Source organism: Schistocerca cancellata, chromosome 9 (assembly GCF_023864275.1).
Source record: "Schistocerca cancellata isolate TAMUIC-IGC-003103 chromosome 9, iqSchCanc2.1, whole genome shotgun sequence".
NCBI classification, from domain to species: Eukaryota; Metazoa; Arthropoda; class Insecta; order Orthoptera; family Acrididae; genus Schistocerca; species Schistocerca cancellata.
In genome coordinates, this window is record NC_064634.1 from 521,019,093 (window position 1) to 521,043,485 (window position 24,393).

At 44.6% G+C, this 24,393-nt stretch overlaps 8 non-coding genes across 8 annotated transcripts; 2 read left to right on the top strand and 6 right to left on the bottom strand.

Moving 5' to 3' along the window:
• Nucleotides 1-7,915: 7,915 nt before the first annotated feature.
• Trnak-uuu (transfer RNA lysine (anticodon UUU)) lies at nucleotides 7,916-7,988 on the bottom strand. The gene has a single exon. It is a non-coding gene; the product is annotated as a tRNA-Lys (tRNA).
• A 287-nt stretch (nucleotides 7,989-8,275) lies between these two features.
• Nucleotides 8,276-8,347, bottom strand: Trnae-uuc (transfer RNA glutamic acid (anticodon UUC)). Its single transcript has one exon. It is a non-coding gene; the product is annotated as a tRNA-Glu (tRNA).
• A 322-nt stretch (nucleotides 8,348-8,669) lies between these two features.
• Nucleotides 8,670-8,742, bottom strand: Trnar-ccu (transfer RNA arginine (anticodon CCU)). Its single transcript has one exon. It is a non-coding gene; the product is annotated as a tRNA-Arg (tRNA).
• An 823-nt stretch (nucleotides 8,743-9,565) lies between these two features.
• Trnag-ucc (transfer RNA glycine (anticodon UCC)) lies at nucleotides 9,566-9,637 on the top strand. Its single transcript has one exon. It is a non-coding gene; the product is annotated as a tRNA-Gly (tRNA).
• Nucleotides 9,638-12,237: 2,600 nt separating this feature from the next.
• On the bottom strand, nucleotides 12,238-12,310 carry Trnak-uuu (transfer RNA lysine (anticodon UUU)). Its single transcript has one exon. It is a non-coding gene; the product is annotated as a tRNA-Lys (tRNA).
• A 5,993-nt stretch (nucleotides 12,311-18,303) lies between these two features.
• On the bottom strand, nucleotides 18,304-18,376 carry Trnar-ccu (transfer RNA arginine (anticodon CCU)). Its single transcript has one exon. It is a non-coding gene; the product is annotated as a tRNA-Arg (tRNA).
• An 822-nt stretch (nucleotides 18,377-19,198) lies between these two features.
• On the top strand, nucleotides 19,199-19,270 carry Trnag-ucc (transfer RNA glycine (anticodon UCC)). The gene has a single exon. It is a non-coding gene; the product is annotated as a tRNA-Gly (tRNA).
• Nucleotides 19,271-21,870: 2,600 nt separating this feature from the next.
• Nucleotides 21,871-21,943, bottom strand: Trnak-uuu (transfer RNA lysine (anticodon UUU)). The gene has a single exon. It is a non-coding gene; the product is annotated as a tRNA-Lys (tRNA).
• Between the last annotated feature and the right edge of the window lie 2,450 nt (nucleotides 21,944-24,393).

The following is a 24,393-nucleotide window of genomic DNA, read 5'->3' on the forward strand; positions in this document are numbered from 1 at the left end:
GCAAATAAAAAATTTAGGCGTTCTTCTTTTCCTGATATGGACATACTATAAATAATAAAAAAAAAAACCTTATTTGGTGCTCAGTGAATCTTAAGTTAGTGGAGTTGTATCATTGTCATTTTGTATTGTTTTTAACTGAAAAATCACTTTGGGATGTGAAACAGTCATAAATAAATATCTTATTTTCTATAACTACCTTTAGACTTTGCAAATATTAGTCAGAATATGTTAAATACCAAAAAATTCACATGTTGGGTCTTCAAAGAAAGGGGGTCATCTTATATTCTGAGTTGTCTTATAGTGAGGTAAATACAGACACTTTTTATTATTATATTGATCTGCACGAGCTCATACTTGCTTTGAATTATGCACCTCATGCATTTGAAAAATTCCTCCTCATTTCCAGCACCTTCATTTGATTAGTTTCTCAAGTAATGAGGAAGCCTGTATTCCACTTTTCTCGCATGTACTGAACAATCTGCTGCTTCAGTCCATGAAATCTTCCCTGTGTTCCCCTGAAAGTTTAGCATGTAGAACTTAAAGCATTTAATTTATTCTTCATCTGACATCAGCTACGAAAATTAACTTGTGTGTTATTAGATTTTCTTTTTGTTGCACAGACTTTTGTGGTCTCTGCTTCAGGAATAACCATTAACTGGGGACTCAGTGGTGGCCAGGCACGTCTTGCTTCAAAGTCCCTGGAGAAAATGACTTAAACAAGCTGCAGTAAAACATAATACACTAATTAGGCGTGATTAATCACGTGACCTCAAAGCATAAGGGTGTCGATTCCGCAAAGCATATCTAGGACAACCCTGTGGAGGTAACCTCCTCTGTTTTTTCTTTCGCCTTTGTTCCACTTGAGGTGGAGGTGACACAGGCGGATCCGGGGCTGCGACCTGTGGTGGTGACACAGCCTCACCGTGGTAAGGTTGCAGGCGGTCAAAGTGCACTATCACCGTACGATCGGTTAATTGCAGCTCTGCATTGACTGGTGAGGTCAACCGTGCAATCCGATACGGGCCTTCAAAGTGGGGAGAGAACTTTTTTGTTCGTCCCTATTTGATTGCCAGGTTTTGTAATAACACTAAATCACCTGTTTGATAAGTCGGTAAAACAGCATTTTTGTTCTGCCTGTGCAACTGTTTATTAGTAGCTTTGATATTAGCCTCTTTACCTTATGCCAGATCGCTTTTAGCCGGCGGGCTAAACATTTTACTTCCTTTATTTCTACACCCTGAGGTAGTTTGTCTATTTCGAACGGCAAATTCATCGGCCGTCCGAACACAGCTTCGTAAGGGGTGTACCCCATGGATTCGTGCATTCGGGTGTTGTATGCAGAAAAAATATACAGTACATACCTGTCCCAATCAGCATGCATTTTTGCAACATAATAGGATAACATTTTACAAATTTTACGGTGCACGCGTTCAACGCGACCATTTGCTTTAGGATGGAAGGGAGTTGTACGCCATTTTTTGATTCTTAGCAATTTACAAAGTTGTACAAATAGAGCAGACATGAAATTGGTTCCTTGATCTGTTAAAATGGCATCAGGACTTCCAAAAGATCGTATCACACGATTTACAAACTCTCTCGCCACAGTTTCAGCTGTCATGTCGGCGAGGGGAACCAAAATTATATAACGTGAAAAGTGATCAATAACAGACAAAATGTATTTGTTACCTTGTTGCGACTGTGGAAAAGTACCTAGGATATCTAAAGCAAGAATTTCAAAGGGTTGAGATGCCTGAGGAAGTGTTTGCAGTGGCACTCGCGGACGCATATTTTGTGCTCGCTGCGCACACGGCAGGCAAGATCTTACATACCTGTCCACGTCACATTGTCAGTATTGCCACCAATGACGTGTTGCAATTTGAGTGTTCGTAGCGCGTTTTCCGCTGTGACATGCTTGGATTGTATCATGGCATTGCCGTATTATACGGTACTGCAAGCATTACGGTATTACCAAACGAATTCCACGGGGAGTTTTTCGATACAAAAGGTCGTCTATTACTACAAATTCTGGCAAGGTGGCGTATCTTTGACATTGAATGTGCACCTGCTGTGCTTCTTCTAACTCTTCAATAGATACCTCATCTGACTGAATGATACGCACTTTTCTACTTAACGCATCAGCATTTTGATGCAACCGACCAGGCTTGTGCCGAACTTCAAAATCATATTCTGACAATTTAATGGCCCAGCGCATTCATCCATCCACACAAAAGGAGTATCCTTTTTCAACACTTTAGTAAGTGGTTTGGTAAGAGTGGCAAAATCTTAAACAAAACGGCGGTAATAATTTGCAAGACCCAGGAAGGATTGTAATTCCTTTAAATTTGTTGGAATAGGAGAAGTGTCTACTGCTTCAGTTAATCGTGGATCTGGTTTACCTCTGCTGGAACTGATGACGTGACCTAAATACTGCACTTGTGATTGAGCAAAAGAACATTTTTGTAATTTTAAGCTTAAATAGCATTTTTCCATCGCAACAGTGCACTGCGTAGATGTTCAGCATGTTCAGCAATGGGTTTTGAAAATATAATTATATCATCAAGATACGCAAGGCACATAGTAGGTTTCAACCCACGTAATAGCAGATCTGCAAATAGCTGAAAGGTTGCTGGTGCATATGAAGCCCGAAAGGCATCCTTAAGAATTCATATAAGCCACCAGGTACTACAAAAGCCGTTTTAGCTCAATCTTGAGGAGCAATTGAAATTTGATGATACCCACTGTGCATGTCTAATGTTGTAAACTACCGGCAATAGCCCAGACAATTGAGTGTTTCATGGATCCGGGGTAACGGATAATGATCTGGGATAGCAACCTTGTTTACTGCTCGCATGTCTACACTGAGGCGATTATGAGCACAACAAAGAGGCCGAGGCTGAGCGAGTAAAGGAAACGAGACAGAGTGTGACGAGGCTGCAGCGCGCCGTGCACGAGCCAGCCGGTCGCCTGCGTTGCCGCATGTGCGTGGACGCCGCCGAGGAGGGTCCGCGATGCAGTCGTGCCGCCGCCGCCGCCGCTGTCCGTAGCTGCCGCGAGTCTCCGCCTGCGCCAGGGTCCATGGTCCTGGTGCGGGGTGCGGGGTGCGGGGTGCGGCGCGCCATCGCAGCTGTCCGTGCCGACGCCTGCCGCCCGCCGCCTGCTGCCCCCGTCCGTGATCGACGCGCCTGCCGCCGCTCGTCGACACCGCCGCCATTCGTCGTCTGCACGCCACCAAATAATGTAAGTCGCTAGCAATGCTACGGTGGTGTAGATTCCCACACTATTAGAACATGCCGACCACCGGGCAGCAATTGGAGGCAGGAGCAGCTATAGAGGAAAAAGATCCCCTCTCGGCGCTGCAGACCCAGATAAATCGATTAATTTTAACTAATGCAGAGCTTAAGCAACAGATAGATGTTCTTCAAATGGCTTCTCCGCAATCTAATGTTGCTAAGCCAGTGCTAGTGGAGGCACAGCCGAAGCACCTGACTCCACCATTCACTAGTGCAGAATCACCTGTGGCAGTAGCCACCTCTACTTTGGTGCAGAGCTTACCAGCAGTAGCGTTTTTTCCGGCGTTCGCTGGAAAGCCGCACGAGAATATTTGTCCAGAATATCCAGGGCATTGGAAAGCTTTCCAGTTGGCCAGATGAATCTCTCTTAAACGTGATGAAAATTGAACTCACCGGCGAAGCGCGAAACTACGTGCAGTCTGTCGAGAGCTTGAAAAATGCCACTACCTTCCAGTCCCTTGCAACAGGGTTGATTGAAAGGTATACAGACAAACGTGGTACTAGTTACTGTCGTGACTTGCTTTCCACCCTTAAGCAAAAAACGGGTGAGGATTTAGAATATTTGCGAACAGGATTAGAAGCGTCGCATGCCTCACATACGCACTAAGTGCCAATTCTGCTCATAACGAGGTTCTGTTGGAAGAATCAGAATGTCGTGTGACAGACGTGTTTATTCGCGGCATAAACCCTCAAATAGCGGTAGAATTCCAGATTCCAACCGGAAATGCTAGACCAGTAGCTCAGAAAGGGTACCGAATTCCCTACCATCTTCTATCAGTGGTAGAGGAAACTATACAACAGCAACTAGAAGCAGTAATAATACATCCTTCTTCTAGTGCGTGGTCTAGCCCAATTGTAGTCGTTCCAAAGAAATCTATAGACGGAGAAAAATCCTATCGCCTCGGTGTAGACATGCGAGCAGTAAACAAGGTTGCTATCCCAGATCATTATCCGTTACCCCGGATCCATGAAACACTCAATTGTCTGGGCTATTGCCGGTAGTTTACAACATTAGACATTTCAATTGCTCCTCAAGATTGAGCTAAAACGGCTTTTGTAGTACCTGGTGGCTTATATGAATTCTTAAGGATGCCTTTCGGGCTTCATATGCACCAGCAACCTTTCAGCTATTTGCAGATCTGCTATTACGTGGGTTGAAACCTACTATGTGCCTTGCGTATCTTGATGATATAATTATATTTTCAAAACCCATTGCTGAACATGCTGAACATCTACGCAGTGCACTGTTGCGATGGAAAAATGCTATTTAAGCTTAAAATTACAAAAATGTTCTTTTGCTCAATCACAAGTGCAGTATTTAGGTCACGTCATCAGTTCCAGCAGAGGTAAACCAGATCCACGATTAACTGAAGCAGTAGACACTTCTCCTATTCCAACAAATTTAAAGGAATTACAATCCTTCCTGGGTCTTGCAAATTATTACCGCCGTTTTGTTTAAGATTTTGCCACTCTTACCAAACCACTTACTAAAGTGTTGAAAAAGGATACTCCTTTTGTGTGGATGGATGAATGCGCTGGGCCATTAAATTGTCAGAATATGATTTTGAAGTTCGGCACAAGCCTGGTCGGTTGCATCAAAATGCTGATGCGTTAAGTAGAAAAGTGCGTATCATTCAGTCAGATGAGGTATCTATTGAAGAGTTAGAAGAAGCACAGCAGGTGCACATTCAATGTCAAAGATACGCCACCTTGCCAGAATTTGTAGTAATAGACGACCTTTTGTATCGAAAAACTCCCCGTGGAATTCGTTTGGTAATACCGTAATGCTTGCAGTACCGTATAATACGGCAATGCCATGATACAATCCAAGCATGTCACAGCGGAAAACGCGCTACGAACACTCAAATTGCAACACGTCATTGGTGGCAATACTGACAATGTGACGTGGACAGGTATGTAAGATCTTGCCTGCCGTGTGCGCAGCGAGCACAAAATATGCGTCCGCGAGTGCCACTGCAAACACTTCCTCAGGCATCTCAACCCTTTGAAATTCTTGCTTTAGATATCCTAGGTACTTTTCCACAGTCGCAACAAGGTAACAAATACATTTTGTCTGTTATTGATCACTTTTCACGTTATATAATTTTGGTTCCCCTCGCCGACATGACAGCTGAAACTGTGGCGAGAGAGTTTGTAAATCGTGTGATACGATCTTTTGGAAGTCCTGATGCCATTTTAACAGATCAAGGAACCAATTTCATGTCTGCTCTATTTGTACAACTTTGTAAATTGCTAAGAATCAAAAAATGGCGTACAACTCCCTTCCATCCTAAAGCAAATGGTCGCGTTGAACGCGTGCACCGTAAAATTTGTAAAATGTTATCCTATTATGTTGCAAAAATGCATGCTGATTGGGACAGGTATGTACTGTATATTTTTTCTGCATACAACACCCGAATGCACGAATCCATGGGGTACACCCCTTACGAAGCTGTGTTCGGACGGCCGATGAATTTGCCGTTCGAAATAGACAAACTACCTCAGGGTGTAGAAATAAAGGAAGTAAAATGTTTAGCCCGCCGGCTAAAAGCGATCTGGCATAAGGTAAAGAGGCTAATATCAAAGCTACTAATAAACAGTTGCACAGGCAGAACAAAAATGCTGTTTTACCGACTTATCAAACAGGTGATTTAGTGTTATTACAAAACCTGGCAATCAAATAGGGACGAACAAAAAAGTTCTCTCCCCACTTTGAAGGCCCGTATCGGATTGCACGGTTGACCTCACCAGTCAATGCAGAGCTGCAATTAACCGATCGTACGGTGATAGTGCACTTTGACCGCCTGCAACCTTACCACGGTGAGGCTGTGTCACCACCACAGGTCGCAGCCCCGGATCCGCCTGTGTCACCTCCACCTCAAGTGGAACAAAGGCGAAAGAAAAAACAGAGGAGGTTACCTCCACAGGGTTGTCCTAGATATGCTTTGCGGAATCGACACCCTTATGCTTTGAGGTCACGTGATTAATCACGCCTAATTAGTGTATTATGTTTTACTGCAGCTTGTTTAAGTCATTTTCTCCAGGGACTTTGAAGCAAGACGTGCCTGGCCACCACTGAGTCCCCAGTTAATGGTTATTCCTGAAGCAGAGACCACAAAAGTCTGTGCAACAAAAAGAAAATCTAATAACACACAAGTTAATTTTCGTAGCTGATGTCAGATGAAGAATAAATTAAATGCTTTAAGTTCTACATGCTAAACTTTCAGGGGAACACAGGGAAGATTTCATGGACTGAAGCAGCAGATTGTTCAGTACATGCGAGAAAAGTGGAATACAGGCTTCCTCATTACTTGAGAAACTAATCAAATGAAGGTGCTGGAAATGAGGAGGAATTTTTCAAATGCATGAGGTGCATAATTCAAAGCAAGTATGAGCTCGTGCAGATCAATATAATAATAAAAAGTGTCTGTATTTACCTCACTATAAGACAACTCAGAATATAAGATGACCCCCTTTCTTTGAAGACCCAACATGTGAATTTTGTGGTATTTAACATATTCTGACCAATATTTGCAAAGTCTAAAGGTAGTTATAGAAAATAAGATATTTATTTATGACTGTTCCACATCCCAAAGTGATTTTTCAGTTAAAAACAATACAAAATGACAATGATACAACTCCACTAACTTAAGATTCACTGAGCACCAAATAAGGTTCATTTTTGTTTTCATTTATAGTATGTCCATATCAGGAAGAGAAGAACGCCTAAGTTTTTTATTTGCTTGGCATTCAGTAAATTCAGATGAGTTACGCCTGAGACGAACTGCCATACCAATGTTTCTGCGAGGGGGTTTCATTGGCATTTTTGAAGTCTTTAGAGTAATATGTTGTTTTGTGTTGTTAATGTCTCTGAATGCTTCCCCTTTGTTAATTATACTTGAAGGGAGTCCACTTTCTTGTTGAGCAGCACTCTTTCGTGACTGCAGAACTCAAAGTCTTTGATTGAAAATGGCTATCTCATCACTTGTTGGTAGAGCATCCTCTACCTTAATCTCTGTAGCTTCTCCAAGACTTGAACACAGTTCTGCCTCCTGCTTTGAAATCTCCAATATTTCTTTCATGAGCGCACACTTCTTCTCTTGAAGTTTTCTTGTTTCACACTCTAGCTTAGTAAGAGCCTCACATAAAGGCAGCCTATCATATAATGCAGGATAAAAATGAAATTCAAGTTCCTTACTTAGTTTGTCAGCTTCATGCAATAAAGAATTCAGCCTTTCGTGCATCTCATGTTTCTTCTGTTGCTCTCTAGAAATAATATTCTGGATCATCTCCACAATTTCTTTCTTAACCTCATCACCACGCTTTGCAACATCCTTTGCATTAAACCCACATTCTGCCCACAGCGTCTTACGAATTCTTTAGTGACGGACATATCGAATAGTGCTTCCTCAAAAATGTTATCATCCATCTCAACCACTCAGTTATAACAAGAAACTGGGTCTGTAACCACTCGGCCACGACTGCTCGTATCTGAAGCTTCCCTCGAATCGTGAAAAATCCAACCGGTCTGCGCAGAATGTTGACAGGAAACGAACTCTGTGCACTGATTACGGCAGGGCTACCAGCGCTACGAGACGAGCCATTACGGAAGCGTTAAAAATTTTCGCCCTGACAAGGACTCGAACCCTGGACACTTAGGTTAAAAGCCTAATGCTCTACCGACAGAGCTATCCGGGCTCACGCCCGTTGTGGGTGGAGCGGCAGCTAGCAATGTGGATAATTGGAACGCGTGTGTAGGCGTACTACGGTAATTGCTGGCTTCTGGCGACTTCACAGACTTCCCACTGACGCTGGTAGCAGCCCAACAGCGGACCAGTGCCTCTTCTGCCTTTATCCCGGTGCTGACAGTAATTGCATCTTGTGCCTGTTTTCCCCGATTACGTTCGGTTGAAGCTCCGGAAGGAGGGCGACAAACGAAGGTTGGAAGGCCAAAACATGGAGGGACGTGTGCGCAGAAACTGCTCTTCCGGTACCGGGAATCGAACCCTGGCCTCCTGGGTGAAAGCCAGGTATCCTAGCCACTAGACCACACCGGATTTGCTCAATAAACGTGAGATTTACTCCCTCTCCTCCCGCATTTCGTGCTGAATCCGGACTCAGTGGTGTTCTCTGTTTGCGAGCGTATTTGTGCGTGCAGACTGGCATGGCGCACAGCTCGAAACTGACTATTCATTGCTGTTTGCATCATATTTTACTCATAACAGGGGAGGAGAAAGATCAAAGTTGTACGTTGCCATAATTGGAAGTAAACATTTTGACGCTGAGGCGTGGACTCCTTGCGGATAACAAACGACAATTAAGTTCGTTCCCTAGCAACAGCAACGCCGTTAATTCAGCCATTATGTACAGCAAATTAAATGCCCCGGGAGAGGATCGAACTCACGTCCTTAAGACTAGGAGACTTACGCGCTACCTACTGCGCTACCGAGGCACGTTGCAACAAACGTCCCAGGAAACTTGGTAAGTCGCACATATTAGAGATAGACAGTTGGCGCTTTCTCAAGAATCTGCTGTGTTGCTACACGTGCTTTCCCGACTGGCTAGATTAAACTGCTGCCGCAGCTTTTTCAACGGAAAGCAGCACTGCCTGAGGTTACAGTACATCGCCCTTGCGGCACCTGGACACAGCGGCCTGCAGGGCCAGGCCGACGCTAGAGTTCAGAAATAGCACGCGACCGTCCAAGTACGGCCTCTTGCGTGCTGCGTGTTTGGTTCTTCTCACAGCGAATCCTGCTACACATTCCTGAGGCTGACGCAGCTCAAGCGTACAATCGGCGCGGCGGCGTTATAGCGAGAACAGCAAAACGATGCATCGGCCGGGAATCGAACCTAGGGCCGCCCGCGTGGTAGGCGAACAACCTACCACTTTTTTAGTTGCTGTTCTCATTTTGTTAGTTGCATTTGTTGCGGGCGGACGTCCGATGACGTCCGTGCTTGCCGAGCACATTCCCGAGCAGCTGTCTGCAGGGAAAGTGGGATTGCCACCCAGCGACGTCGGATACGACCGAAAAAAGTGCTACACACGCCGAGTCCCCCACTACACTGCCTTATAGCGACCGCTCATCACTATCGTGTGAGTAACGTTGCGGCCGCGGCGACGAGTCTTGCCCAAAGACGCAGCGTGCGTGGAGGCGCTACCCGAATGCGTGTGGATGCACCCTCCTACCTCGTAAAGCGCCTACAGCTACTATCACCGTGGGCCGCTGCCGGCGGGCGCGAAGCCGACACAGCGCGACGTTGCGAGCAGCGACTGTGCGGTGGTGGTGTAATGGTGAGCATAGTTACCTTCCAAGCAGTTGATCCGGGTTCGATTCCCGGCCACCGCAACGGGCGCAAATTTTCGCGTATGAGTATGTGAGACACGTGCTGTTAAATTAACGTTTTCTTTCCGTCGTTTCTCCAAGCAGGCCATCCTGTAGTATGTCCCGACTTTGCTCGGCTGACGCGAAAGCTGACGCTTGGAATTCGCCCTTATCAAAAGGACAGGCGCTATAAACGGCTGTGAGAGGAGAGGTGTGGCGAGGTACCAAAACGACAGGCAAACCGCGAAATTTTCTGCTCCTCCTTCCTAAAGGAAAAAAACGGACGCAGTCGGTAGGACTCGAACCTACGCTTCCAGAGGGAATCTGATTTCTAGTCAGACGCCTTAACCACTTTATCTTATTAAACTTTATTAAATATTAATTTTTTGTTACATTTTCTTGATTGCACATTCACTGTTATCAAGTAGGGTTTGTAAACACCACTCTACAGCACAAATACTATACATTTACGTAAAACACTGCTGGAGAGAATACACAATAGAATACAATTTTAACCCTTAAATGCATAGTGTTACATACCTACAATATGGATTGAAAAATTATTTTGTCCACCTTTAGAGAGAATTTAGTGAACTAACCTAAGTCTTACAGGTGCAACGAAGTATCTCTGATACTTAGTATTAGCTGTAGGCTGTACGGTGGACTTGTGGTAACCTTTTTGGAAGTATGCAGAGAAGTTAGGTGTGAATTTTGCTTAGTTTTCAAAAGGGTGGGATAGGATGCAGCAGCATCAACTTGGCCAAATGTGGGAAGGTTAGTGGTGAGCAGGCAGCAATTTTCTTCATGCTGCCAGCTATGGGAATATGCGCTGTGTCCCTTGTTTTTTAGGAACATACATCACATTTAAACTGGATGTCCAATTCCTGTTGATCCACTGTAGGGAGTTAAGAGGATAAATTATTACTGTCATTAAGTTTGCTTAATTCTGAGAGAACAGTAAATTGTAGCGATTAATAATGGATACAAAATCATATCTGTGAAGGTTGAGAAACATGACTCTATGAATCTGCAGTTAACAATTGGTTCGCACATATAATTGTAAGTTAATGGTTCTTCCTGAAGCAGAGACCACAAAAGTCTGTGCAACAAACAGAAAATCTAATAACACACAAGTTAATTTTCGTAGCTGATGTCGGTTGAAGAATAAATTAAATGCTTTAAGTTCTACATGCTAAACTTTCAGGGGAACACAGGGAAGATTTCATGGACTGAAGCAGCAGATTGTTTAGTACATGCGAGAAAAGTGGAATACAGGCTGCCCCATTACTTGAGAAACTAATCAAGTGAAGGTGCTGGAAATGAGGAGGAATTTTTCAACTGCATGAGGTGCAGAATTCAAAGCAAGTATGAGCTCGTGCATGGTACTTAACTTCTTCAGACAGATCAATATAATAATAAAAAGTGTCTGTATTTACCTCACTATAAGACAACTCAGAATATAAGATGACCCCCTTTCTTTGAAGACCCAACATGTGAATTTTGTGGTATTTAACATATTCTGACCAATATTTGCAAAGTCTAAAGGTAGTTATAGAAAATAAGATATTTATTTATGACTGTTCCACATCCCAAAGTGATTTTTCAGTTAAAAACAATACAAAATGACAATGATACAACTCCACTAACTTAAGATTCACTGAGCACCAAATAAGGTTCATTTTTGTTTTCATTTATAGTATGTCCATATCAGGAAGAGAAGAACGCCTAAGTTTTTTATTTGCTTGGCATTCAGTAAATTCAGATGAGTTACGCCTGAGACGAACTGCCATACCAATGTTTCTGCGAGGGGGTTTCATTGGCATTTTTGAAGTCTTTAGAGTAATATGTTGTTTTGTGTTGTTAATGTCTCTGAATGCTTCCCCTTTGTTAATTATACTTGAAGGGAGTCCACTTTCTTGTTGAGCAGCACTCTTTCGTGACTGCAGAACTCAAAGTCTTTGATTGAAAATGGCTATCTCATCACTTGTTGGTAGAGCATCCTCTACCTTAATCTCTGTAGCTTCTCCAAGACTTGAACACAGTTCTGCCTCCTGCTTTGAAATCTCCAATATTTCTTTCATGAGCGCACACTTCTTCTCTTGAAGTTTTCTTGTTTCACACTCTAGCTTAGTAAGAGCCTCACATAAAGGCAGCCTATCATATAATGCAGGATAAAAATGAAATTCAAGTTCCTTACTTAGTTTGTCAGCTTCATGCAATAAAGAATTCAGCCTTTCGTGCATCTAATGTTTCTTCTGTTGCTCTCTAGAAATAATATTCTGGATCATCTCCACAATTTCTTTCTTAACCTCATCACCACGCTTTGCAACATCCTTTGCATTAAACCCACATTCTGCCCACAGCGTCTTACGAATTCTTTAGTGACGGACATATCGAATAGTGCTTCCTCAAAAATGTTATCATCCATCTCAACCACTCAGTTATAACAAGAAACTGGGTCTGTAACCACTCGGCCACGACTGCTCGTATCTGAAGCTTCCCTCGAATCGTGAAAAATCCAACCGGTCTGCGCAGAATGTTGACAGGAAACGAACTCTGTGCACTGATTACGGCAGGGCTACCAGCGCTACGAGACGAGCCATTACGGAAGCGTTAAAAATCTTCGCCCTGACAGGGACTCGAACCCTTGACACTTAGGTTAAAAGCCTGATGCTCTACCGACTGAGCTATCCGGGCTCACGCCCGTTGTGGGTGGAGCGGCAGCTAGCAATGTGGATAATTGGAACGCGTGTGTAGGCGTACTACGGTAATTGCTGGCTTCTGGCGACTTCACAGACTTCCCACTGACGCTGGTAGCAGCCCAACAGCGGACCAGTGCCTCTTCTGCCTTTATCCCGGTGCTGACAGTAATTGCATCTTGTGCCTGTTTTCCCCGATTACGTTCGGTTGAAGCTCCGGAAGGAGGGCGACAAACGAAGGTTGGAAGGCCAAAACATGGAGGGACGTGTGCGCAGAAACTGCTCTTCCGGTACCGGGAATCGAACCCTGGCCTCCAGGGTGAAAGCCAGGTATCCTAGCCACTTTTTTTTCTTTTTTTTTCTTTTTTATTTATATATATATATATATATATATATATTGGGAAAGCATCAATATGGGACTGGAGCCAGATCATTCGGTTGATACATAAACGGGTGAAGGTTTCAGAGCTCGAACAGCTATCCAATACCTGTTCTATTGAATGCAATATGATGCATATTACCGTACTTGCGACGGTGATCCGCGTAGTTTCTAATTTTAGTATATTCCGTTTCCATGTGTAACTGAAACTCGCTGTAATCTTCGCCCGTCAGCCGATTGAAGACATGACTTGTATATTGGCCCAACAGCCACATGACAGCATTATTTTTAGTTGGCGGAAAATATTTGACGTCTGGTCTGTGCAGTAAGTTCGTGTCGATGTTATTTACAGAAGTCCGAGTTATAAGGGCGACTTTTTGACGAACCCATTGCCAATTGCGCATGCGGTGACTGCAAGTATATCTGTAGGGAACAGTATCCACTTGGTGACAATCTGAACAATGGGCTGTGTCGCTTAGCCCAATCGCATGCAGGCGCTCATTTGTGCTGATAATGTTGTTAACCGTTTTGTACCATGTCGACCTGACCAAGGACGGAAGTACACTGCTGCTGATGTTCGCCCACAGGACTTCCCAATTGACTCCAGTGTGCTTTTGTTCGATTTTGTTCTTGCCCTCATATTGTTTCCTGTGCTCCAGAATGTCCTTGGCAGTTAAAGGTCTATGTTGGAGAAGGACCTCGCTCAAGTAGCTCTTTTCCAGATAATATATGCGGTTGTGGGAGAGCTGGTAGTCGATCGTCTGCACATTGATGGGCGGTTCTACGCTTTTCGGCGCGACTGCCTCAAACAACTTTGCCGTAAGGGTGTCAGAGTAGTTTTGGATTAAGGATGTCATCCGTTTAATGTACAAAGCCATTGCTTTGGCGTTCAGATCGGTCAGACCCAGACCGCCATGCAGAGGGTCGAGGGTCACAGTCTTCACGTCAACTCGAAATATTTCCCCCCGCCACAGAAAATTGGTCAACTGGCTCATTATCTGTTTGGCTATGACAGTGGGGATTGGAAAGACCTGTGCCACATAATATGCTCGCGACAGGATACATGTATTTATAAATTTAATCCTCTGAATTTGGTCCATACTGCGATAAACGTTATCTATTAAAGCACCCTTGACTTTGAACAAGACATCCCGCCAATTTGCCGTTATCATCCTTTGTGGAGGGACCGTCAGTATCGTCCCAAGAGATTTGTGTTCCGTAACATGGGTAGCCCATTCTAGGCCGACATCGTCAAGTCCCCTTATACGTAGAAATTTGCTTTTAGTTTCGTTCATTTTTGCGCCAGAAGCGGAACAATAGCGCCTGAGGTCTGCCTGCAGTGCAATCACATCATCCCTGTTCCTCACGACGATGCCGACATCATCAGCATATGCCCCAACTGCAGTTTTCTTCCCGGCGATCGTTATGCCCGTCATGTGCTCATGTACTAGCCGCAGCAATGGTTCTAGGGAGATGACAAAGAGCAACATGGAAAGGGGGCTTCCTTGGGGGACACCCCTTGCGATGGTAATTGGTCTTGTGAGCTGGCAGTTGACGGAGGTCGTGGCGGCCAGACCAGTGATCATATTGCGCACGACAGCGATGGAGTCATGCCCGAAGCCCATCCTCCGCATCGTTTCGAAGAGGTATTTATGGCTGACACTATCAAATGCTTTATAAAAATCGAGAAAAAGGAGGCCGCAATTAATGGTGCTGGCAGACGACAGAGCGACGATATCTCTATATTGTGCTGTAGTCTGAAATATTGATCGCCTGTAAGCACAAGTTTGCTGTTGCCCAATTATGTTTGCGGTCAACGGCATCATTCGATTGTTTAAAGCTCTCGCAATAATCTTATAATCTGAATTAAGATTATTTTTAGGAATCAACACGATTTTACATTCTTTAAGTTCTGATGGTACAAACTTTCCCCGCAGTACGTCGTTAACGGCTTGTGTCAACTTATCACCTATGATACTCCAATATCGTTGATAGAATTCGACCGGAAGGCCATCAGGGCCCGGCGATTTACTTTTAGGGGAGCCGCGAATTATTTCAAGGACTTCATCTGGACTAACAGCTGAAAATAAGCTGGTGTTGTCGTCGGCAGTAATTGTGGAGGTTGTAAACGCAAATAACTCATCCAAATCGTCCTCTTGCGTTGCTTCTGCCTCATACAGGGCACTGTAATACCTGTGGATTTCTCTGATTATCTCGTTTTGCACAGTGAGGACAGTACCGTTTTCTAATTTAAGTTCGTCCATGAATATCCGTCGTCGGTGCTTGCGATGTTTAATCAAATGATATAACGCAGCCGTTTCGTCCTCGCTAACGGATCTGGCTTTTGACTTAAGTTTAAGACCCTCCAGTTGTTTTCTCTTTAAGCTTAATAATGTCGCTCTAATTTTCTTGATGTCGGACAGGCGCCTGTCTGAGCCATCTGCCTGATCATACAAATCCCTTAAGACCATGTAGTAAAATTCCATTGTACGGTGAACTGCCCGAGATCTCTCTATACTATAAGATATAATTACTTTCCGTAATTTGGGCTTCGCCTTGCGGGTCCACCACTCTAAAACACTCGGAAAGTTGTGTACAGAGCGCAAGCAAAATTCCCAAGCTGTCTTTAATTCGACCTCGAGCTCGTCGTCTGTTAAAAGGCCGACATTCATGCTCCACTGATTCCTAAACCAGTGAGTTGGTTGCCGGTCTAAGTTTATGCAGGCACTCACACTACAGTGATCAGAGAAGCTGACTGGAGTGATTTCCACTTGAAGCAAATTCCTCACTATGTGACTTGACATATAGATTCTATCAATCCTGCTACTGGAATTATGGGAAATGTGCGTGTATTTCACAAGCGTGGGATACTTAACTTCCCACGCGTCCCTCAGTTTCATTTGGGAAACAAGAAAGTTTAATTCAGGGGAATAATTAAAATTGGGGGATTGATCTTTATGGTGCAATACACAATTAAAATCGCCGGCAATGATCAAGTTTGGCGAGTCTCTCCGCAGTAAGTAAATGATATCCTCCTTAAAAAACTTCGATCTGTCAGCGTGCCGTGTACTTCCAGATGGTGCATACAGATTGATTACACTGACGCCCATGATATTCACGCCTATGCCCCGTCCAGAGTCTAACTTTTCGACATCGGTTATAGGTATTCCTTCCCTAACTAAAATCGCTGTGCCAGCACTGAATTCAGGAGCGAAACTGATTATTGCAACATAGCCGGGAATGTTAAGTTGCCATGTTGCAACCTCCTGTAAAAGGGCAATATCTGTACCAGAGTCAAACAAAAATTGTTTTAATAAAGCAAGTTTTAACTCTGACGTAATCCTATTGATATTAAGGGAGGTGATAGTGTAGGCCTGTAGCATATAGGTAATGAGATGTAAAAGTATAACAAAACGATCGAGCTCAAGAGTGCCGGCTGCAGAATTAAAAAGGGTATAATGTGAGCAGCCATGAGAGGATTATTGGATCAAAAAGCAAAATAAAAACGATAACAAGTGATACACTACGAATCATAAGCCGGTTGTAGCAAAAACGACACAGTGAATGCTGTGAACCATAACCGGAGAAAAGGACAGAAAAAAAAACACAAAGAAGCTTTGCAACCGTAGGCGACAGCATGGAACAAGCCTCGTACCAACGGAATTACTACTGTGGAGGATGGGCTTCGCCGAGTTCTTTGCTGTTGTCATCACCGGATCGTTCCCTCACAATTTCATAACTAATATTTCGGGGTACTATATCCGCTTGCGAGGAAGTGGAATTTCCCTTGTTGCGAGAAGCGGAGAGATTTGGCTGTGGATTGAGCCTTCGTCGTGGGGCGTTTTGAGGTCCCGAAGTTTTTGTGGATTCTTTGAGACGTGGTCGTGCCGTTGTCGCAGCACTGCTGCCGGCAGCTGGCAGGTTGGTAAACACTTGCACTTGTTTACTTCCGCCCGAAACTTGTTGTCGGGCGTCAGCTGTAGCGCGTTGTTGACACAACACGTCCTCACTGTGTGCGCGTTGTAGCGGCTGTTGTCCTTCGGGCGCGGCACTCAAAATTGGAGGTTCCTGTTCATGACCCGGCGTCTCAGAATTCGGCATCCCCTCAAGTCCATCCGCACTGGCTTCAAAATCGACCCGCATAACATCATCTGGTACTAAATCCTCCGCGGTTGATGGTTTTGGTTTCCGGGCTGCAGGAGTCGCGGGAGATACTTCCTCATCCGAATGCTCATCACTACGTTCCAGCGGCCTTTTCTTTTGCTGAGATTCACTTTCAAGACAAACTGGCGCAGCAGTTTGCCGTCCGACGAGTGGTGGAAACGCATCAGCGGTTATGGGCGGGGTCTCGGAGGTAGTTGCCTGGGGAGCATCAACATCAGGGTCTGCAGAAGAACCAGAAGTATCTACTGCCATGACCTCGTTAAGTGTTAATCTACGCCGCGGCTGGAGATTATTTTTTAAGACAAAAACTCGGCGGGGGCAGTCCTGGCGAAGATGGCCTAGTTCATTGCAGATATGGCATGTGGGGGCTTGACCAGAATATATAATGTGAGCCTTATAACCATCAACCGTAATGTGAGAAGGAATGTTCATTTTTACTTCCATGTCCACAGATCTAATCCCATTGAAACATTGTAATTTGTAGCGAGACGACCACTTTTCGTTGACAATTTCTTTAACCTCACCAAACTTAGAAAGTGCATCTTTAATTTTAGCATTGTCAATCTCTATGGGCAAGTTAAGTACTCGAACCGTCTGAATCGAGGTATCGGCACGTGTTACAGTAACCATACTAGTGGTGCCGTCGCGATGAACAAAAGGGACTTGTTTGCCAATTTTTTCAATAAGTCGATCAACTGCTACTGGACTGAGAAACTTGACAAACACACAATAACGATCAGAATCTAGCTGGGTGGTGTGCACAGAATCAGAAGTGATGCCTATTACCTCGGTTAGCCAGTCATGAATCTCGAGGGCGGTCGGTTGCACTCGGCGGGTATCCTTGTAAAAGCCGAAAACCAGGGTGTTTTTCCGGATGGTGGTAGACATGGCGCTGCAGCTGTATGGAATCCGGTCAAGTCCGAATCCCGTACAAGATCGGCAAGTTGCTGACGAAAAGGACGACCACAAAAAAAAAGTACAATGCACGTGAATCACTCGGAACACAGAAACACACAACGGCAAACAGTAAACACTGGCAACGACACCGACGACGCGGAGCAACCAGCTGGCACGTCCGACCGCGGCGACAGCGAAAGCCGGAATGTGGCCACTAGACCACACAGGATTTGCTCAATAAACGTGAGACTTACTCCCTCTCCTCCCGCATTTCGTGCTGAATCCGGACTCAGTGGTGTTCTCTGTTTGCGAGCGTATTTGTGCGTGCAGACTGGCATGGCGCACAGCTCGAAACTGACTATTCATTGCTATTTGCATCATATTTTACTCATAACAGGGGAGGAGAAAGATCAAAGTTGTACCTTGCCATAATTGGAAGTAAACATTTTGACGCTGAGGCGTGGACTCCTTGCGGATAACAAACGACAATTAAGTTCGTTCCCTAGCAACAGCAACGCCGTTAATTCAGCCATTATGTACAGCAAATTAAATGCCCCGGGTGAGGATCGAACTCACGACCTTAAGACTAGGAGACTTACGCGCTACCTACTGCGCTACCGAGGCACGTTGCAACAAACGTCCCAGGAAACTTGGTAAGTCCCACATATTAGAGATAGACAGTTGGCGCTTTCTCAAGAATCTGCTATGTTGCTACACGTGCTTTCCCGACTGGCTAGATTAAACTGCTGCCGCAGCTTTTTCAACGGAAAGCAGCACTGCCTGAGGTTACAGTACATCGCCCTTGCGGCACCTGGACACAGCGGCCTGCAGGGCCAGGCCGACGCTAGAGTTCAGAAATAGCACGCGACCGTCCAAGTACGGCCTCTTGCGTGCTGCGTGTTTGGTTCTTCTCACAGCGAATCCTGCTACACATTCCTGAGGCTGACGCAGCTCAAGCGAACAATCGGCGCGGCGGCATTATAGCGAGAACAGCAAAACGATGCATCGGCCGGGAATCGAACCCGGGCCGCCCGCGTGGTAGGCGAACAACCTACCACTTTTTTAGTTGCTGTTCTCATTTTGTTAGTTGCATTTGTTGCGGGCGGACGTCCGATGACGTCCGTGCTTGCCGAGCACATTCCCGAGCAGCTGTCTGCAGGGAAAGTGGGATTGCCACCCAGCGACGTCGGATACGACCGAAAAAAGTGCTACACACGCCGAGTCCCCCACTACACTGCCTTATAGCGACCGCTCATCACTATCGTGTGAGTAACGTTGCGGCCGCGGCGACGAGTCTTGCCCAAAGACGCAGCGTGCGTGGAGGCGCTACCCGAATGCGTGTGGATGCACCCTCCTACCTCGTAAAGCGCCTACAGCTACTATCACCGTGGGCCGCTGCCGGCGGGCGCGAAGCCGACACAGCGCGACGTTGCGAGCAGCGACTGTGCGGTGGTGGTGTAATGGTGAGCATAGTTACCTTCCAAGCAGTTGATCCGGGTTCGATTCCCGGCCACCGCAACGGGCGCAAATTTTCGCGTATGAGTATGTGAGACACGTGCTGTTAAATTAACGTTTTCTTTCCGTCGTTTCTCCAAGCAGGCCATCCTGTAGTATGTCCCGACTTTGCTCGGCTGACGCGAAAGCTGACGCTTGGAATTCGCCCTTATCAAAAGGACAGGCGCTATAAACGGCTGTGAGAGGAGAGGTGTGGCGAGGTACCAAAACGACAGGCAAACCGCGAAATTTTCTGCTCCTCCTTCCTAAAGGAAAAAAACGGACGCAGTCGGTAGGACTCGAACCTACGCTTCCAGAGGGAATCTGATTTCTAGTCAGACGCCTTAACCACTTTATCTTATTAAACTTTATTAAATATTAATTTTTTGTTACATTTTCTTGATTGCACATTCACTGTTATCAAGTAGGGTTTGTAAACACCACTCTACAGCACAAATACTATACATTTACGTAAAACACTGCTGGAGAGAATACACAATAGAATACAATTTTAACCCTTAAATGCATAGTGTTACATACCTACAATATGGATTGAAAAATTATTTTGTCCACCTTTAGAGAGAATTTAGTGAACTAACCTAAGTCTTACAGGTGCAACGAAGTATCTCTGATACTTAGTATTAGCTGTAGGCTGTACGGTGGACTTGTGGTAACCTTTTTGGAAGTATGCAGAGAAGTTAGGTGTGAATTTTGCTTAGTTTTCAAAAGGGTGGGATAGGATGCAGCAGCATCAACTTGGCCAAATGTGGGAAGGTTAGTGGTGAGCAGGCAGCAATTTTCTTCATGCTGCCAGCTATGGGAATATGCGCTGTGTCCCTTGTTTTTTAGGAACATACATCACATTTAAACTGGATGTCCAATTCCTGTTGATCCACTGTAGGGAGTTAAGAGGATAAATTATTACTGTCATTAAGTTTGCTTAATTCTGAGAGAACAGTAAATTGTAGCGATTAATAATGGATACAAAATCATATCTGTGAAGGTTGAGAAACATGACTCTATGAATCTGCAGTTAACAATTGGTTCGCACATATAATTGTAAGTTAATGGTTCTTCCTGAAGCAGAGACCACAAAAGTCTGTGCAACAAACAGAAAATCTAATAACACACAAGTTAATTTTCGTAGCTGATGTCGGTTGAAGAATAAATTAAATGCTTTAAGTTCTACATGCTAAACTTTCAGGGGAACACAGGGAAGATTTCATGGACTGAAGCAGCAGATTGTTTAGTACATGCGAGAAAAGTGGAATACAGGCTGCCCCATTACTTGAGAAACTAATCAAGTGAAGGTGCTGGAAATGAGGAGGAATTTTTCAACTGCATGAGGTGCAGAATTCAAAGCAAGTATGAGCTCGTGCATGGTACTTAACTTCTTCAGACAGATCAATATAATAATAAAAAGTGTCTGTATTTACCTCACTATAAGACAACTCAGAATATAAGATGACCCCCTTTCTTTGAAGACCCAACATGTGAATTTTGTGGTATTTAACATATTCTGACCAATATTTGCAAAGTCTAAAGGTAGTTATAGAAAATAAGATATTTATTTATGACTGTTCCACATCCCAAAGTGATTTTTCAGTTAAAAACAATACAAAATGACAATGATACAACTCCACTAACTTAAGATTCACTGAGCACCAAATAAGGTTCATTTTTGTTTTCATTTATAGTATGTCCATATCAGGAAGAGAAGAACGCCTAAGTTTTTTATTTGCTTGGCATTCAGTAAATTCAGATGAGTTACGCCTGAGACGAACTGCCATACCAATGTTTCTGCGAGGGGGTTTCATTGGCATTTTTGAAGTCTTTAGAGTAATATGTTGTTTTGTGTTGTTAATGTCTCTGAATGCTTCCCCTTTGTTAATTATACTTGAAGGGAGTCCACTTTCTTGTTGAGCAGCACTCTTTCGTGACTGCAGAACTCAAAGTCTTTGATTGAAAATGGCTATCTCATCACTTGTTGGTAGAGCATCCTCTACCTTAATCTCTGTAGCTTCTCCAAGACTTGAACACAGTTCTGCCTCCTGCATTGAAATCTCCAATATTTCTTTCATGAGCGCACACTTCTTCTCTTGAAGTTTTCTTGTTTCACACTCTAGCTTAGTAAGAGCCTCACATAAAGGCAGCCTATCATATAATGCAGGATAAAAATGAAATTCAAGTTCCTTACTTAGTTTGTCAGCTTCATGCAATAAAGAATTCAGCCTTTCGTGCATCTAATGTTTCTTCTGTTGCTCTCTAGAAATAATATTCTGGATCATCTCCACAATTTCTTTCTTAACCTCATCACCACGCTTTGCAACATCCTTTGCATTAAACCCACATTCTGCCCACAGCGTCTTACGAATTCTTTAGTGACGGACATATCGAATAGTGCTTCCTCAAAAATGTTATCATCCATCTCAACCACTCAGTTATAACAAGAAACTGGGTCTGTAACCACTCGGCCACGACTGCTCGTATCTGAAGCTTCCCTCGAATCGTGAAAAATCCAACCGGTCTGCGCAGAATGTTGACAGGAAACGAACTCTGTGCACTGATTACGGCAGGGCTACCAGCGCTACGAGACGAGCCATTACGGAAGCGTTAAAAATCTTCGCCCTGACAGGGACTCGAACCCTTGACACTTAGGTTAAAAGCCTGATGCTCTACCGACTGAGCTATCCGGGCTCACGCCCGTTGTGGGTGGAGCGGCAGCTAGCAATGTGGATAATTGGAACGCGTGTGTAGGCGTACTACGGTAATTGCTGGCTTCTGGCGACTTCACAGACTTCCCACTGACGCTGGTAGCAGCCCAACAGCGGACCAGTGCCTCTTCTGCCTTTATCCCGGTGCTGACAGTAATTGCATCTTGTGCCTGTTTTCCCCGATTACGTTCGGTTGAAGCTCCGGAAGGAGGGCGACAAACGAAGGTTGGAAGGCCAAAACATGGAGGGACGTGTGCGCAGAAACTGCTCTTCCGGTACCGGGAATCGAACCCTGGCCTCCAGGGTGAAAGCCAGGTATCCTAGCCACTTTTTTTTCTTTTTTTTTCTTTTTTATTATATATATATATATATATATATATATATATATATATATATATATATATATATATATATATTGGGAAAGCATCAATATGGGACTGGAGCCAGATCATTCGGTTGATACATAAACGGGTGAAGGTTTCAGAGCTCGAACAGCTATCCAATACCTGTTCTATTGAATGCAATATGATGCATATTACCGTACTTGCGACGGTGATCCGCGTAGTTTCTAATTTTAGTATATTCCGTTTCCATGTGTAACTGAAACTCGCTGTAATCTTCGCCCGTCAGCCGATTGAAGACATGACTTGTATATTGGCCCAACAGCCACATGACAGCATTATTTTTAGTTGGCGGAAAATATTTGACGTCTGGTCTGTGCAGTAAGTTCGTGTCGATGTTATTTTCAGAAGTCCGAGTTATAAGGGCGACTTTTTGACGAACCCATTGCCAATTGCGCATGCGGTGACTGCAAGTATATCTGTAGGGAACAGTATCCACTTGGTGACAATCTGAACAATGGGCTGTGTCGCTTAGCCCAATCGCATGCAGGCGCTCATTTGTGCTGATAATGTTGTTAACCGTTTTGTACCATGTCGACCTGACCAAGGACGGAAGTACACTGCTGCTGATGTTCGCCCACAGGACTTCCCAATTGACTCCAGTGTGCTTTTGTTCGATTTTGTTCTTGCCCTCATATTGTTTCCTGTGCTCCAGAATGTCCTTGGCAGTTAAAGGTCTATGTTGGAGAAGGACCTCGCTCAAGTAGCTCTTTTCCAGATAATATATGCGGTTGTGGGAGAGCTGGTAGTCGATCGTCTGCACATTGATGGGCGGTTCTACGCTTTTCGGCGCGACTGCCTCAAACAACTTTGCCGTAAGGGTGTCAGAGTAGTTTTGGATTAAGGATGTCATCCGTTTAATGTACAAAGCCATTGCTTTGGCGTTCAGATCGGTCAGACCCAGACCGCCATGCAGAGGGTCGAGGGTCACAGTCTTCACGTCAACTCGAAATATTTCCCCCCGCCACAGAAAATTGGTCAACTGGCTCATTATCTGTTTGGCTATGACAGTGGGGATTGGAAAGACCTGTGCCACATAATATGCTCGCGACAGGATACATGTATTTATAAATTTAATCCTCTGAATTTGGTCCATACTGCGATAAACGTTATCTATTAAAGCACCCTTGACTTTGAACAAGACATCCCGCCAATTTGCCGTTATCATCCTTTGTGGAGGGACCGTCAGTATCGTCCCAAGAGATTTGTGTTCCGTAACATGGGTAGCCCATTCTAGGCCGACATCGTCAAGTCCCCTTATACGTAGAAATTTGCTTTTAGTTTCGTTCATTTTTGCGCCAGAAGCGGAACAATAGCGCCTGAGGTCTGCCTGCAGTGCAATCACATCATCCCTGTTCCTCACGACGATGCCGACATCATCAGCATATGCCCCAACTGCAGTTTTCTTCCCGGCGATCGTTATGCCCGTCATGTGCTCATGTACTAGCCGCAGCAATGGTTCTAGGGAGATGACAAAGAGCAACATGGAAAGGGGGCTTCCTTGGGGGACACCCCTTGCGATGGTAATTGGTCTTGTGAGCTGGCAGTTGACGGAGGTCGTGGCGGCCAGACCAGTGATCATATTGCGCACGACAGCGATGGAGTCATGCCCGAAGCCCATCCTCCGCATCGTTTCGAAGAGGTATTTATGGCTGACACTATCAAATGCTTTATAAAAATCGAGAAAAAGGAGGCCGCAATTAATGGTGCTGGCAGACGACAGAGCGACGATATCTCTATATTGTGCTGTAGTCTGAAATATTGATCGCCTGTAAGCACAAGTTTGCTGTTGCCCAATTATGTTTGCGGTCAACGGCATCATTCGATTGTTTAAAGCTCTCGCAATAATCTTATAATCTGAATTAAGATTATTTTTAGGAATCAACACGATTTTACATTCTTTAAGTTCTGATGGTACAAACTTTCCCCGCAGTACGTCGTTAACGGCTTGTGTCAACTTATCACCTATGATACTCCAATATCGTTGATAGAATTCGACCGGAAGGCCATCAGGGCCCGGCGATTTACTTTT